The 13,830-nt window shown below is 31.9% G+C and overlaps 1 long non-coding RNA gene across 6 annotated transcripts in view; it reads left to right on the plus strand.

The window, feature by feature from the left end:
- Positions 1-10,846, plus strand: part of LOC107013883 — a 30,346-nt gene extending 19,500 nt beyond the window's left edge. Inside the window, exons 2-5 of one of the 6 annotated variants that reach the window (XR_003574404.1) lie at positions 6,175-6,533; positions 8,214-8,299; positions 9,563-9,634; positions 9,767-10,846. This is a non-coding gene — a long non-coding RNA (uncharacterized LOC107013883). Of the gene's footprint in view, positions 1-4,025; positions 4,097-6,174; positions 6,534-8,213; positions 8,300-9,562; positions 9,635-9,766 lie in introns of those variants that run through there. The other 5 variants (XR_003580382.1, XR_003574418.1, XR_003574411.1 and 2 more) reach the window with 5 other exon arrangements.
- Positions 10,847-13,830: the final 2,984 nt, after the last annotated feature.

Consider the following 13,830-nt stretch of genomic DNA (forward strand, 5'->3'; position numbering starts at 1 on the left):
ACTATGAAACTTTAATCTTAAATATACTTCAAGTTATAGAAATAATTGAATTAACAAGAATAATATGGGAAAAATATTTAATTAATGAACCAGAAGATATATTAAATCAACAATTGTATGAAATAGACCTACGAGATTTAGACTATGAAAAAATAGAATGGTATGATTTAGAAATAAATTGAGATTAAAATGAACTATAAATATTCATAATATTGGATAGAATCTATGGAAAATATAAATTATTAGAATAATTAATGGAGGAAAATATATATATGTACCAAAAAACCCAAGATATGTTATATCTAAAATATATTATAAATAATATTAAAGAAATATTTAGACTAAAACAACGAATAAATTTCTTAACTATCAATTCTGCTAAATATCAAAAATGGTATGCATGTTGATTTTAATGAGAGATCGAACAAATTTAATAGTGTATTTTAGTTACTTAAAGATGTATAGGCTATTTGAGTACAATATTTTCAGTTGGAATGATGTGTTCTAGTGATTGATCTAATGAACTTTCACGATGTTGTACGACTATTGTATGAAAACAGATACGACAATTGTGAAGTGAGAATACTAACTACTTAAGAGTTACTAGTTGTATCACATACTCATAGGATTACATTTGATGTGCATTCACATTTGAGAAACCAACTAGTTTTTTACTACGGATGCTTTGGCTAAGCATAATTTATAAGGTTTCTTTTAGTGGTGGATCTTTAGTACGATATAAATGTCTGTCGGTTTTAAATGGTGGATTTAAATAACTGGTGATTTCATCGTAAGCTCCAAGAGATCGAGTGGATTAATATGACAAGCTTATAGGTAAATGAAGCCTAACGAGTATATCTACGTGATGGTAATTGAGAATTTTAGTAAGAAAATATGTATAAAATTGCATTAATCTTTTGAATTATATTGGTATAGCTAGGTTTGAGATGTCATGTTTATGGTGAGGTTAAATCTGTGATGATGGCAGAGGATAACTAAGAAAGGTGGTAATAAGATTTTAGAATAAATTATGATTGGAATGCAACTATATAATAAGGATTGTTGGTTAAACAATTATTGTATGGTAATAAGGACTTGCGAGTATCTAAGGTTGTGGATTTCTAGTATTTGATGAGTAACGTGATTTTATGAATAATTTTTAGGAGATGCGGGGACACCGCTCTTATAAAACTTAGAGCAATAAAGTCATAATGAAAAAATAATGGAATAAAGAGTAGCCTTCAGAGAGAGGTGAGAACAAGAATATTTTATTTTGATTGCAAGGGCTAAAAATATAAATTAAAGGGTTGAAAATTGGATCTAAAGGCATATGGTTCTATCTGTTTTCCTGTAGTTACGGTGATAAGGTTACATTATTTCATATTAGTCAAAAATTGCTTGATTAGATTTGAGAAAAAAGCCTACACACGTTAAGCTCGAGTGTGATGAAAAGATCTTTTGTGGATTTGAGTTCTATAATAAGTATGGTTGAATTAATTTTGTAGTGAAGGATATGATAAGGTCGATGGAGAGGCGATTAATGATAAGCCAAGATACATAATATTTCATAAAAATATCCAATGTATGAACTAATGTTGATAGAAAATGTGATTGTGATACATGATTGGGAAAAAAATATAAAGTTTTTCATGATGGGTTTATATTTGTGATAGTATGTTTTGTCAATGTATGGATTAGTAAGGTATGAAATGATTGATCACATTGGTTATTGAGCTTTTGGTAGGACTTTTTCATAATTTGAGTAAATTTGGTTACTTTTAATTGACCTGGAACCTAAGGAAATGTTTCACTTTGAAGTATCAGTTTAGAGTATAAGGAGAAATGTCATGGGTTGTTGGTCAAAAGAGTAAGACTGGTAAGCAAGTTAGCGAAGGGAACAAGAATTTGGTATATAAAAGAGTTAAAGATGTTTGAATTTTGCGTCATGGAAAGAATTTACGAGAGGTGAAAGAATAAGACCTCTCATATAGACCCACGGTTTAAAGTTGAATGTTGTATGAACTTTCACTTGTGATTTCAAACATGATTACGGATGTGAATTGGTTCGGTATAAACTTACTAGGATTTTATCATATGATTTTATAAGGATTGAGTTTGGGTTTGGGTTACAAATAATGATGTGTGGATGATTCTATGTGGTTATGTCGAGTTAGATTGTTCTAAGTAGGATAGGTAACTTATGGATGTTAAACAGTGTGGACTTATAGTTCAATAAGGTTAATGAGAATTTTAAAGCGATTGAATTACTTTATTGATGGGACGATATATGCTGTCATGACGTGTCACGTAGGCATTAAAGGGTGAGTAGAGCTTATGTGTTTATAGTATATGTTTATTAGAGTGATTAGGGATTTATCTGAGTTTTAGCATATGGTATGTGAAGATTCGGAATGGTAGTTGGGATACTGTATGTGAAAGACTGAGTGATGTTGACATTGTGTGTGATTCAATAGTGTTATCTCGATGAATTGTTCTATCAATTTTTAAATTTGTGTTATCAGCCTTGGTTGGGATCCATATTTATCATGAAATACTTACATGAAAAGAGGGGGAGCCAAAGTTTGACACTTTTGAAGGCGATAATGTAGTTGCTAAGAAGACCTTGATACTAGTGATAGTTTGAAAGTAAAGTTGATGGCCTGTGTGTTGATGTTTGTTAGAATTACGAGTGATGATTTTAGTGGAGTACTGTGAGAAGTATGTGGAGTTTGATAAATCGAGTATGCGTAATATTGTAATGGAGATCAGACTGGTTGATTGTGGGTTGCTAAAAATAAAATAAATAGAGTCAGATGAATGAAAATGTTGGATATGGGCACTATGGAGGAAGTATCTTGTGTTATTCGACCTTGATTCTGTATATTATTATGTGATCAACTATTTCATTCTGGATATCGTTTCCAGTACGATTCACTTTTTACGTCCGTGTGTAGCTTCGCATCAATGGGTGAATTCCTAGTGGTGAATCAGATATACCGATCCTCTTATATTCTATTGATAGGTTAGGATCTTTAGACATAATTGGTCATTTTAGTTATGATAGATTTAGTGTTGTTTGGGATAGTTGATATATCAGTAGTTCTATCACACGCCTTGCTTATGAGAGCTTATATAAGAGCTCTGAAGAATTACAATTGTCTAAAAGTGTTGTTAGAGGTTCTACATTTTGAAGTGTCTCGCTTGTTGGGTGTTTACATGATCATTTTCTTCCTTTTATTATATAGGCTTGATCCTCCCTTGATGAGTACCCGATGTATAAAAATTATATTTTTTATAAGTTAAGCTTGTTAAAAGATTATGTTGTGAGAAGGAAATATTGATAAGATCAATGATGGTTTGTACATTTTGGGAATGTAGTAGCAGATTCAAGTTTACTTTTGATTGTAGATGATATTGGTTAAAAATTTTCTCTTGATTATATAAGAAAAGATTGATATTGATAATTGTGTAATGGTCCAGTGTGTTTCAGTTCAGATTGGATTCATGGATTATTGTAATGCTTCATCATCACTCTTGATTTATAATCGTCCAAAATTTGATTTGAAAGTTCATTTATTAGTAGTAGACCTTGTTGTTATGGTGTTAAGGAGCTTACACAGAGAGGTGAACACTGACTCAAAAAAAGAAAATCATAACAGAGGCTTTTGTTAAAGTCGGTTATTCTTCCTTCTCCTTCTTTATATTCGAGGACGAACATGAGTTTTAGTGGTGGATAATGTAATGACCCGGAAGGTCATTTTTGAAAATTTATTCAAAATTACCATTTTTCCATCTCGATAGTGCCCTGTGTTATTTTTAATTAGTTGGTGAAGTTGGTTTAATTTTTTTTGAACTAGTCGATATTACGATTATTTAATTGACAAATATTTATTAAATAAGTAAATTTTATTAGTTGGTAATTAATAAAACAAGTGTTGTAGTTTATTTAATACCACTTAACCCATGTAAAGATGATAAAAATCAGAATTAAATAGTAGTGATTATTTATTTTAGTAACAACAAAGCAGGAAAAAAAAAAACAGAGAAACCCCAAGACGATAGTCAATTCGAAAAGAGGAGGCGACGATGCTTTCAGGTAAAAACTTGTCTAAATATTCCTTCATATTTGTAATATTACGGGATAGGAGTATGAATATTAATCTTAATTACATGAATTGTTTGAAGGGTGGGATCATCCTCGTATTTTGATTGTACACATTTTTAGTCGGCTATATGATCTATATTCTTATTAGCAATCGTATGATGTAGTGGTTTGAATTAATGATCCCTTATATGTGGGTAGGTGGTATCTTTATTATTATTATTATATTATTTATTATTATTATTATTATTATTATTATTATTATTATTATTATTATTGAAAGAGAGTAAGAAGTAACGAAGTTCTTCTTCTAGGCATGAAATTTATTTATTTTTTGTGAGGAAGGTCGTGGAATGTAATGATGAAGAGTGATTATATATAAACTGAGTTGTGTTGTGAAAAGTTGATTGGAACAATTTGGAATAAAAAATTTATTACCAATAATTGGAGTTATGAAAGAGTTAATCAATTTGGTGTCTATACATTAAAAATTGGGATTGAATTTTGGGTGTTCTTATTATATTAGGAATATTCTCGGTGCGGATATCTCATATAATTATTATCACATTTTTTGATAAATTGGGGTTTTAGGTTTAGAGTTAAGAGATAAAATTTGGTTAGTCAGATAATTAAAACATAAAAATAAATAAAAATTTTGGTTAGTTATATAATTAAAACTTAAAAACAACTAAATCCTAACTTGAAATTTGAAGAAAATTGAAAGAGTTCACATGTTAATTGACATCAAAATTTAGGAAGTTGATTATATATTTGGGTGAGTTTTAATGGATCTAGGCAAGATATATAGTACTATGAGCGTTGTTAGTTTCGAAATCTTATTGTGATTATCAATGAGAATAGGTTGCTTTGAGTTGGAAATACAACGAAAGTGGAAGACTCAAGTGTCGAAGTGAATTCTTGATTATTTGAGGCAAGTGAATTTCTAAACACTTGCTAAGTGTATGAAATGCGTGTATTTCCTTGTGATATATGTTTGGGAGTAATGGGACTTGGTGACGGGTTTACTTGTCCACATTGATTAATTCTAATAATAAAAAGAGATAATAAAAGACGATGTGATTATTTGTTTGTATGTGATGTGTTGAGAATGGTACTAGTATCGGTGTTATAATGAGAAGGTTTATTACTATCGAATGCGGATTGTAATCCGAAAAATGCCAAAACATATGAGCATTAACTAAAATATTATTGATTTGATTTATTATGTGTGATTGTGTTGTTTACTGAATCCGTATAATTGTGGTAATTGAGGTGATTATATGTCATAGCGATATTTGTTTTATTGAGATGTTGCATCATTTTCGTTATTTGATATCATATTGTGCACATGCATTGACATGAAATTGGGTATGAGTAAAGGTCTAACACGTGGAGATCGTCCGTGTTCAGATCGAGTTATGATTATTTTGACACGTGAAGATCGTCTGTGAGATAGAAAAGTTATGATTATGATTTTGGGCACGTGGAGATCGTCCTTGCAAAATTTATTTTATTTATGATAGTGCATTGAGATCGTCCGCACAGACCCATGGAGATCGTCCGTGTCCGTATATGGACCTCGCGATTCCACCATGGGTCATGAACTCTCAATATATTTCTGAGGAGTATCATGTATATATGGTTGAGAGAGAAATTGGTATTCTGAGTCATATCACTTCATGGTGTGATATTGCATTGCATCCCATGAAGTTTTTCATTCTTGGTGATTATGTGTTTTATTGGTGGTTGGGAAGTACTTGATATTTGATTACCGCTATTTGATGAACTTTATCTTATGATATTGTGAGTGCCTTTTTGTAAAAGTTGTGATTGTTGAATATTGAGTTCGTAGTTGAGGATATGTAATTTGTTAAAATGATTTGATGAGCTGGGTACTATGGAAATTGTGAACTGTTAGGTTGGGCTGATTTTTATGCAAGTTGTAGTTGTGGAGGTTCGGTTGGTATGTAAGGAGTACTCGTATTTTATCCCCTTAGCTTGTGTTTAGAAGTTCACTTGTTGGGTACCGTGTTGTTGTTAGTCATTCCTTATTACTACAAATTTTTTTGTAGGTTACTAGCCCAGACATTATGATATTTCTCTTCTCCTTCTCTGAGGTTTCTTGGAGATTTGTGAGGTAGCTGTTTGACATCTCAGCGGACTTTGTTTCTCCTTAGTTATGACCTTGTTCTATTCTATAAACAAGTTCATTTGAGACTAGCATTTCTTTTGAATCAACTGTAATACGTTAGAGGCTTGTATATGTGACAACCAGAATATGGGGGTGTTTTGAATTGATTATGAAATTTTCGCATTTCATTGTGATAGTTGAGTTTTTGACTTGTCTTGGTGGGATAAAACGAGTGACATCGCGTTCATTTTTGGATCTTGACAGAATTACCACTCGGAAGACTTTGAGTCGGTTAGTATCGTAAGCTCCTTGCTCTTTACAGGATTTCCTGGTTCTGTTTTACATATTTTTTTTGGTTTAGTTGATTCAAGTGAGATTGTTATGCTAAATTCTAATTACTTTAGAGTAACAGCTATTGTTTAAATGTCATATTTATATGTATGATTAACAAAAACACAGAGGCAGGCATGTGGTTTTTGGTATATATGAAGAAATGAATGTTGATGCAAATAAGAGAATTGCCTTCAATTATTTGATCTTGTTTCCTGTTGATTTCTTAAAAACATACTTATTATGTGGCTGCATTTCCAAGGTGACGGCTAGTTTGAACCACCCGAATGGACTTTACAGTGTCTATATGCCCAAACGCAGAAGGGATCTCCATAAGCCCGTGACAATGTTCTAGTATTAATTCCACAAGCTTAGAAAAAGTTTCCTTATCAACTTGTCATTCTGTAACAAAGACATCTGATAAATGCGAAGTCTTAAGACTTTGATAGATGTCCTCACTTGTGTCCCACTCGGCCTCGAGGAAATTAGAGTGTATAATGTCCATAATTTCAAGATCACGCAATTCGCGATTGCTGATAACAAAGTAGGTCTCAGGGTAAACCTATGCAAATGTAACTCTTCAAACTAGTAGGGAAGTTATATCTATTGGGATTTTGAATCTTTTAAACTCGGAACAATCCAGACAGTTATCAGTACTGCTCCAGACATACCTTTAACTTAGAATGAGTAATTCAAGTTTATTAAGGACATCAAACTGAAAATTTTTATGGTAGAATTTTTCAAATAAATAAGAACAATTGATTTCAACTATTTCTTTGTTACTTGAACTCGAAGTTTATTTGTCGCTTCACTATCTTGTTTGCTTGACTTTCACTGTTTGTTAGATGGAGTCCACGTAATGACTGAAATAGATGAAAATATTGTCCTTCTCTAACGAGCTTTTATTTGTGCATATGCTGTCCATTATGTTTTTCTAAGTTTCTAACCCATATATATATATATATATATATATATATACACATATACTATGATGAAAATTTTAAATTATCAGAGCTTCCTTTTACTGTTTTCCGTTCTCCTGCAATTTATTTTTCTGTGAACTTATTCTCTTAGATTTCATATTTTGTAAGAAGTAAGTATAGCATTGACTTTCTAGCGAAACTATATAGATTTTTTTTGTACGAAGTCAGTATGAGCTCGGTATTCTTGAAACAATTTAAACCGAAGGAAAAATAATCTCCATCACAATATTAGCTTAGGATTTTTGAAAAATGTTAAACCAAGAAATTCACAGGGGCATTTCAAAAAGGATCTTATCAGCCATGTTCCGAAGTGTATTCTCAGCTACCTATTGCTGAGCATTCTTCCTAGTCTTACACATCCCAACACCAACTCTCTCACCGATAAAGAAGACCTAAAGATTATTCAGGCTCAGATTTCTGAATATAAAACCTTGTGCAGTTTCTCAAAATATAGATGCCAAAATCAATATACACTTTTATAGGATCAACAATGATTGGAGCAGCACTCTCATATCAAAATGATTTCTTTTGTAGCTAGACATTAATAGACAGTTCATAAGCACCACAATTTTCAAACTCAATTATCAAGACATACAAATCCATGAATATTATTTTATTTGGCTATTTTTTATTCATATGCTTATTTTTTCCTTTTTTTATTGGGCAGTGGGCATTAGAGGCAGAACGATGAGCTCTGTTGTTTGAAGACTCTCCTGGTTTCGTCTCTATCCCGAGTTCGTCGCTCCAAGAGAGGTACATCTCTTAACCTTTAATTTTTCCTCTTTTTGTTTCAGAACAAGAGTGTTATGTGTTGTTGTGACTGAAATATTGAGCTTCTAGTTTGTATCAGTTTGTTAGTTGATATTATTTGATTTGTTTTCTTAAAGTTAACTTAGTCTTCTTATAGTTCGTTCAAGATGATCTGTAGTTCTTTCAGTCACAATTTTAAGTGTGACTGGTATGTGTTCCGGGTTCTCAAAATACGTCTATAAAATCTGGTTGTTTACCTCTCTCTAGAAGTGTGGCTCATTTCTTTTTTCAACTTCTTTTAACTTAGTCATTTTATATTTCTATCTGTTTATTCTCAAATGCTATTTGATGCTATGAGGCTTCAAGTTTTAATATTCAATATAATCAAACTTAGTATGTCTAGGTCCTGAATTTATTTTAGTACAATTTGTTTGGACTACATATTATGAGCAAGTGAGATAGTATACTCAGAAACTATTATGTCGCGTTAAAGTAACAAAACTTTACACACTATATAAATTACTTTTAAAAAGTTAGTTGTCAACTTATCCTCCAGATAACAAGTGATCACCAAAAATTAGGAAATCCATGACAACAACTTATAGTACTGTCAGCACATGCTGTCATAGCTCATCTGATTGGTTGTATAGGTTATACTGGTTGTGTTTTTGATTGAACATAAGTTGATCAATTCTATATTAATGGATCTTGATTTGATCCACAAACCTATGGAGTTGTCAACTTTAGGTTTATGGTCTTTGTCCAATGGTTCTGAAACTGCTTAGTCGTAACATTTTGCCTCTCCACAAATTTCATTGTATTTGTGTACACATTTATGTAGATTTTAATGATTTTCTAGAAAATAGGTTAGAGAATGCTAGTTATGCTGTTCTAGTACCCAATTTAGAATTCCTCTGTCATAAATAAAAGGTATAGAGCTCCAATGCTAATGCCATTGTAATGTTCTACTTTTAATTTCTTCACTTAGAGCAACTACATATCTTGATGCTATTTATTTGTTGTCAAACCAGTAAACATTGATAACCTAATTTTCTGGGCTAGTTATCTCCATTTAGTCTATGTAAGCATATTTACTTAAAGTTAACTATGAATAGATTGTGAGTGGAGCTAGTTGTACAACTTAAAAGTCCTTTTGGATAGAACTTTTTAATCTTGATTAGTTCATTTAATTGAGTCTACCCTACTAATTTAATTTCTTTTTTAATACTTTCTATCCTATTAATTTTACTTATTTTTCCTTGTTAGTGTAATCAACATTCAAAAACATTTGTGGAGGATTCAAGGTTTGATTTCGACTAGCACTAGTGTCATGACTTGGTAAGAATGTTTTATCAAGGCATAATATCTGATTCTGATAACTTACTCATGAATTTTGAAATTTCTTTGTGAAGTAATAAATGATTTAATGATTGTTACTTACCGAAACATTGAACATTGATCTTCTTCTAGGAATTCAAATGTCCCATCCAAGGATTAGATGAAGTTAGAAAGATATAACAAAGAGTATATTGATGGTGTTGAATCATTCTTACATTTTGTTTACTCTTATGGAGATCTTCAAAGGGAGGAAATTCAGTGTCCATGTGCAAAATAATGTAATATTCGTTGGACTCGAAGGAATGTAGTGTATGATAATCTAATAGCCTATGGATTTGTTAAAGGCTATACTAGATGGATCAATCAGGGGGAATGGGATATCAATTTTAATGTTGATGATTATATAGATTGCTTGCATGATGATATTGATGGGTTGTTGAATGATCAATTTAGAGATGTTGCACAGACTCAAGGAGTTAATGATGGTCCACATGAAGATGCCAAGAAATTATATATCTTAGTTGAAGAGAAAAGCCAGGAATTTTATCCTGGTTGTACTACAAGATTCTCTAAGTTATCATTCACACGTCATTTATATTTGCTGAAGTGTCTACATGGATGGATCAATGAATCATTCACTTCTCTTTTAGAGTTATTAAACGAGGAGATTCTTTCTTCTTACAATAAACCAAGTCTATGGTTAAGAATTTTAGTCTTGATTATGAGAAAATTGATGCATGTACCAATAATTGCATGTTGTTCAGGATTGATCATAAGGATGATGAATTTTACCATGCTTGTGGAGCTTCACGATATATTAAATCTTCTCAAGTTGATAGTGAACTTGAGCCTTGGAAAAAACAACATCGAGTTTCAGCAAAGACTTTGAGACACTTTCCATTAATTCCTAAACTCAAAAGGCTATTTATGTACTCAAAGACGGGAGATTCTTTGAGGTGGCATGAGGAGGAGCGTTCCAAAGATGAAAGTTAAGGCATCCTACTGATGGTCTATCATGGAATGATTTTGATAGGTTGCATCTAGATTTTGCACTAGATTGTCGAAATGTGAGACTTTGTTTTTCAAGTGATGGGTTCAATCCATTTCAAACCATGAGTATATCACATAGCACATGGCCATTTATGTTGATGGTGTATAATTTTCCGCCTTGGATGTGCATGAAATCTGAATATTCTATACTTTCTTGACTTATACCTGGGCCGCGATAACCTGGAAATGACATTGATATTTACTTACAACCATTGATATATGAGTTAAAATTATTGTGGGATTTTGGGGTTGAAACATATCATGTTTCAAGAAATCAAACTTTTCAAATGCGAGTAGCTCATATGTGGACTATTAGTGACTTTCCTGCATATGTTATATTATCTGGTTGGAGTACAAAAGGAAAGTTTGCTCGCCCTTGTTGTAACTATGGTACTAATTCTCACTATCTTAAATATAGTCGGAAAATGTGTTATATGGATCGTCTTGTATTTCTTCCCATGGATCATCCATAGAGATCTAACAAAAGTTCTTTCAGTGGTAAAACTGAATACAGGACTCTTCCACCCTTTTTAAAGGGAACTATTGTGCTTAATAGCTTACAGGATTTTGAAAATGTGTTTGGAAAGAAGATAAAAAGATCAAATGATGGACCATAGAAAAAAAGGTCAATTTTTTGAATTACCTTAGTGGCAGCATAATTTGTTACGTCATCACCTTGATGTAATGCACATAGAGAAGAACATAGTTGATAACATACTTGGAACTCTTTTTGATATTTCTAAAAAAACAAAGGATCATGCAAAAGCCCGATATGATTTGAAAGATATGGAATCCAAAAGAACCTTCATCCAAATGATATTGAAGATAGTAAGAGAACAAAGTTTTCAAAAGGGTGCTTCTCAATGACAAATGGAGAGAAATCAATTTTTTGTGGAGTTTTAAAGACATCAAAGCTACCTGATGGTAGTGCCTCCAATATATCTAGGTAGGTGCACATGTATGAAAGAAAATTGTCTAATTACAAAACCCATGATGCTCATTTCATGTTACATTACTTGCTTCCAATACCAATCAAAAACATTCTTCCTGATCATGTGGATTTTTTTTTGTCTTAGTTCCTTCTTCTGTCGTTTGTGTCAAAAAGTAATCACATTGGAGGAACTAGATTTCTTAGAAGTGTAGATCATAGAAACAATAAATCAGTTGGAGCGAATTTTTCCTCCTTTATTTTTTTATATGACGATTCATTTGTCTATTAATTTTGCAAATGAAGTGAGATTAGGAGGTCAATCTCAAAATCGATGGATGTATTCCACCGAAAGAGAAATGGGTACATTCAAATCATACATTCGCAACAGACGTTATCCCAAAGGTTGCATAGCAGAGACACGAGTGGGAATAGATTGTATGAATTTATTCTCCAAATATCTGCATAGGGGTTTGCATACCAAATTTAACAAAAGAGACCGAAATAATGATGAATGTGACTCAAGTGATGCAGAAACTTTGAGTTTGTTTCCTAACAAAGGAGTTCTTTAGGAGCAAAGAAAACTGATCCAATCATTTTAGATGACAAGTCAGTAAGCTAGGCACATTCATACTTATTGAAAATTCTGACAAGGTTAAAGAATATATTAGGTACCTAGATTTGAATAAAGTATTCTTTTTGTATAATTAGTTTTAAACTTGTTTTAGTTATAATTTTAACAAAAAAAAATACTTTGTGTAGAGAGCATGAGCAAGAAGTTAATAATAAGCCACGAATATCTAAATGGAGCAAGGCCAAGAATTATCGTCAAAACTTTTCTCAATGGTTTGAAACTCGTATTTTGCAAGAGGATGTGCCTGATTTTCTAAAACAATTGTCTAGAGGACCAAATTCTATTGCAAAAAGATATTCAGGGTATCTAATTAATGGATATAGGTTCCATGTTAGGCAGCGTGATGCAAGGCGTAAAACACAAAGTAGTGGTGTTACAGTAGTTGCCTCAACTACAAGCTTTGCAAGCTCAATAATAAAAATCCAATTGCTGCTGATTTGACTTAATATGGCAGAATAGTTCATATTCTTGAATTAAACTATTAAGGTCATTTTAAGGTTGTTCGATTTAAGTGCGACTAGTATTAGGTTGAAAATGATGTTTATGTCCTTAATTATGTCCATTTTAACAAGAGATTCTCTCTGGAAGAGCCTTTTTTTCTAGGATCTCAAGTACACCAATGTTTTTATGTGCAAGATCCATATGATCAAGATAAACATTATGTTATGAAGACTGTTCTGAGAGACTTGTTTAACAAGGGTGATAAAGTTTAATCTAATCTCCCACAAAGTTATGACAACGAGCCATCTGAACATTTGATGGGACCATATATAGCAAAAGATAATGGTGAAGTACTGTTTACAAGGACTGATGTACCAAAAACAATTATTGATGTGACTTCAAAAGAATTTGTTACTCAACAACTTGAAGTCAAGTATGAAGAGGAGTTTGAAGATGAGTCTGTAGATGAGTTTGAAGAGGAGTTTGAAGACAATTATAAAAATTATTATGGGGATGAGTCTGAAGATCAGCTTGAAGATCTGAAGAAGAGTTTGAAGATGACGCACCATGAGTTTCATTATTTTTGTGATGACCATATAGTGGTCGCTTACTTTGTTTGTAATCTAATTGTTTTTTTTTGTACAAACACTTAATGATAGCTAGGGAAACCTTTACTTGGAGAAAGAGAATCAAATTGTATCACTGTACAATTTAATCCGATACAAATGATTAAGCTTTGTTGCTTTATATGAGGAATAAACTTGAGATACAGAATTCTCTTAGCAGATCTTTATGCAACAGGCATAACTAAGGAAAATGAAATAGATTATATACCTTTCAGCTGCAAAACCAGATGATATTTGACTTGAAGTCTCAGTGAAGCTCTCAGCTTTGCTTCAACAATCTTAAGACTTTTAAAACTAAGACTTGGTGTTCTCTAAGAAGTACATAATCATTTTGTTTCATTGAATGACTAAGAATTGCTAGATGATTAAGCATAATAAACAAATAACTACAATTTGAATCAAAGAGAACAAGAACATCTAAAGCTATATCTATTTTTTTTGCAGAGTAGTAAAATTTGATACAGATAAGGAAGTTCTACGAAATGAGTAAGATTATGTGGAGGGAAGTAAATTTAAT

Source organism: Solanum pennellii, chromosome 1 (genome assembly GCF_001406875.1).
Source record: "Solanum pennellii chromosome 1, SPENNV200".
In the NCBI taxonomy this organism is placed as follows: Eukaryota; Viridiplantae; Streptophyta; class Magnoliopsida; order Solanales; family Solanaceae; genus Solanum; species Solanum pennellii.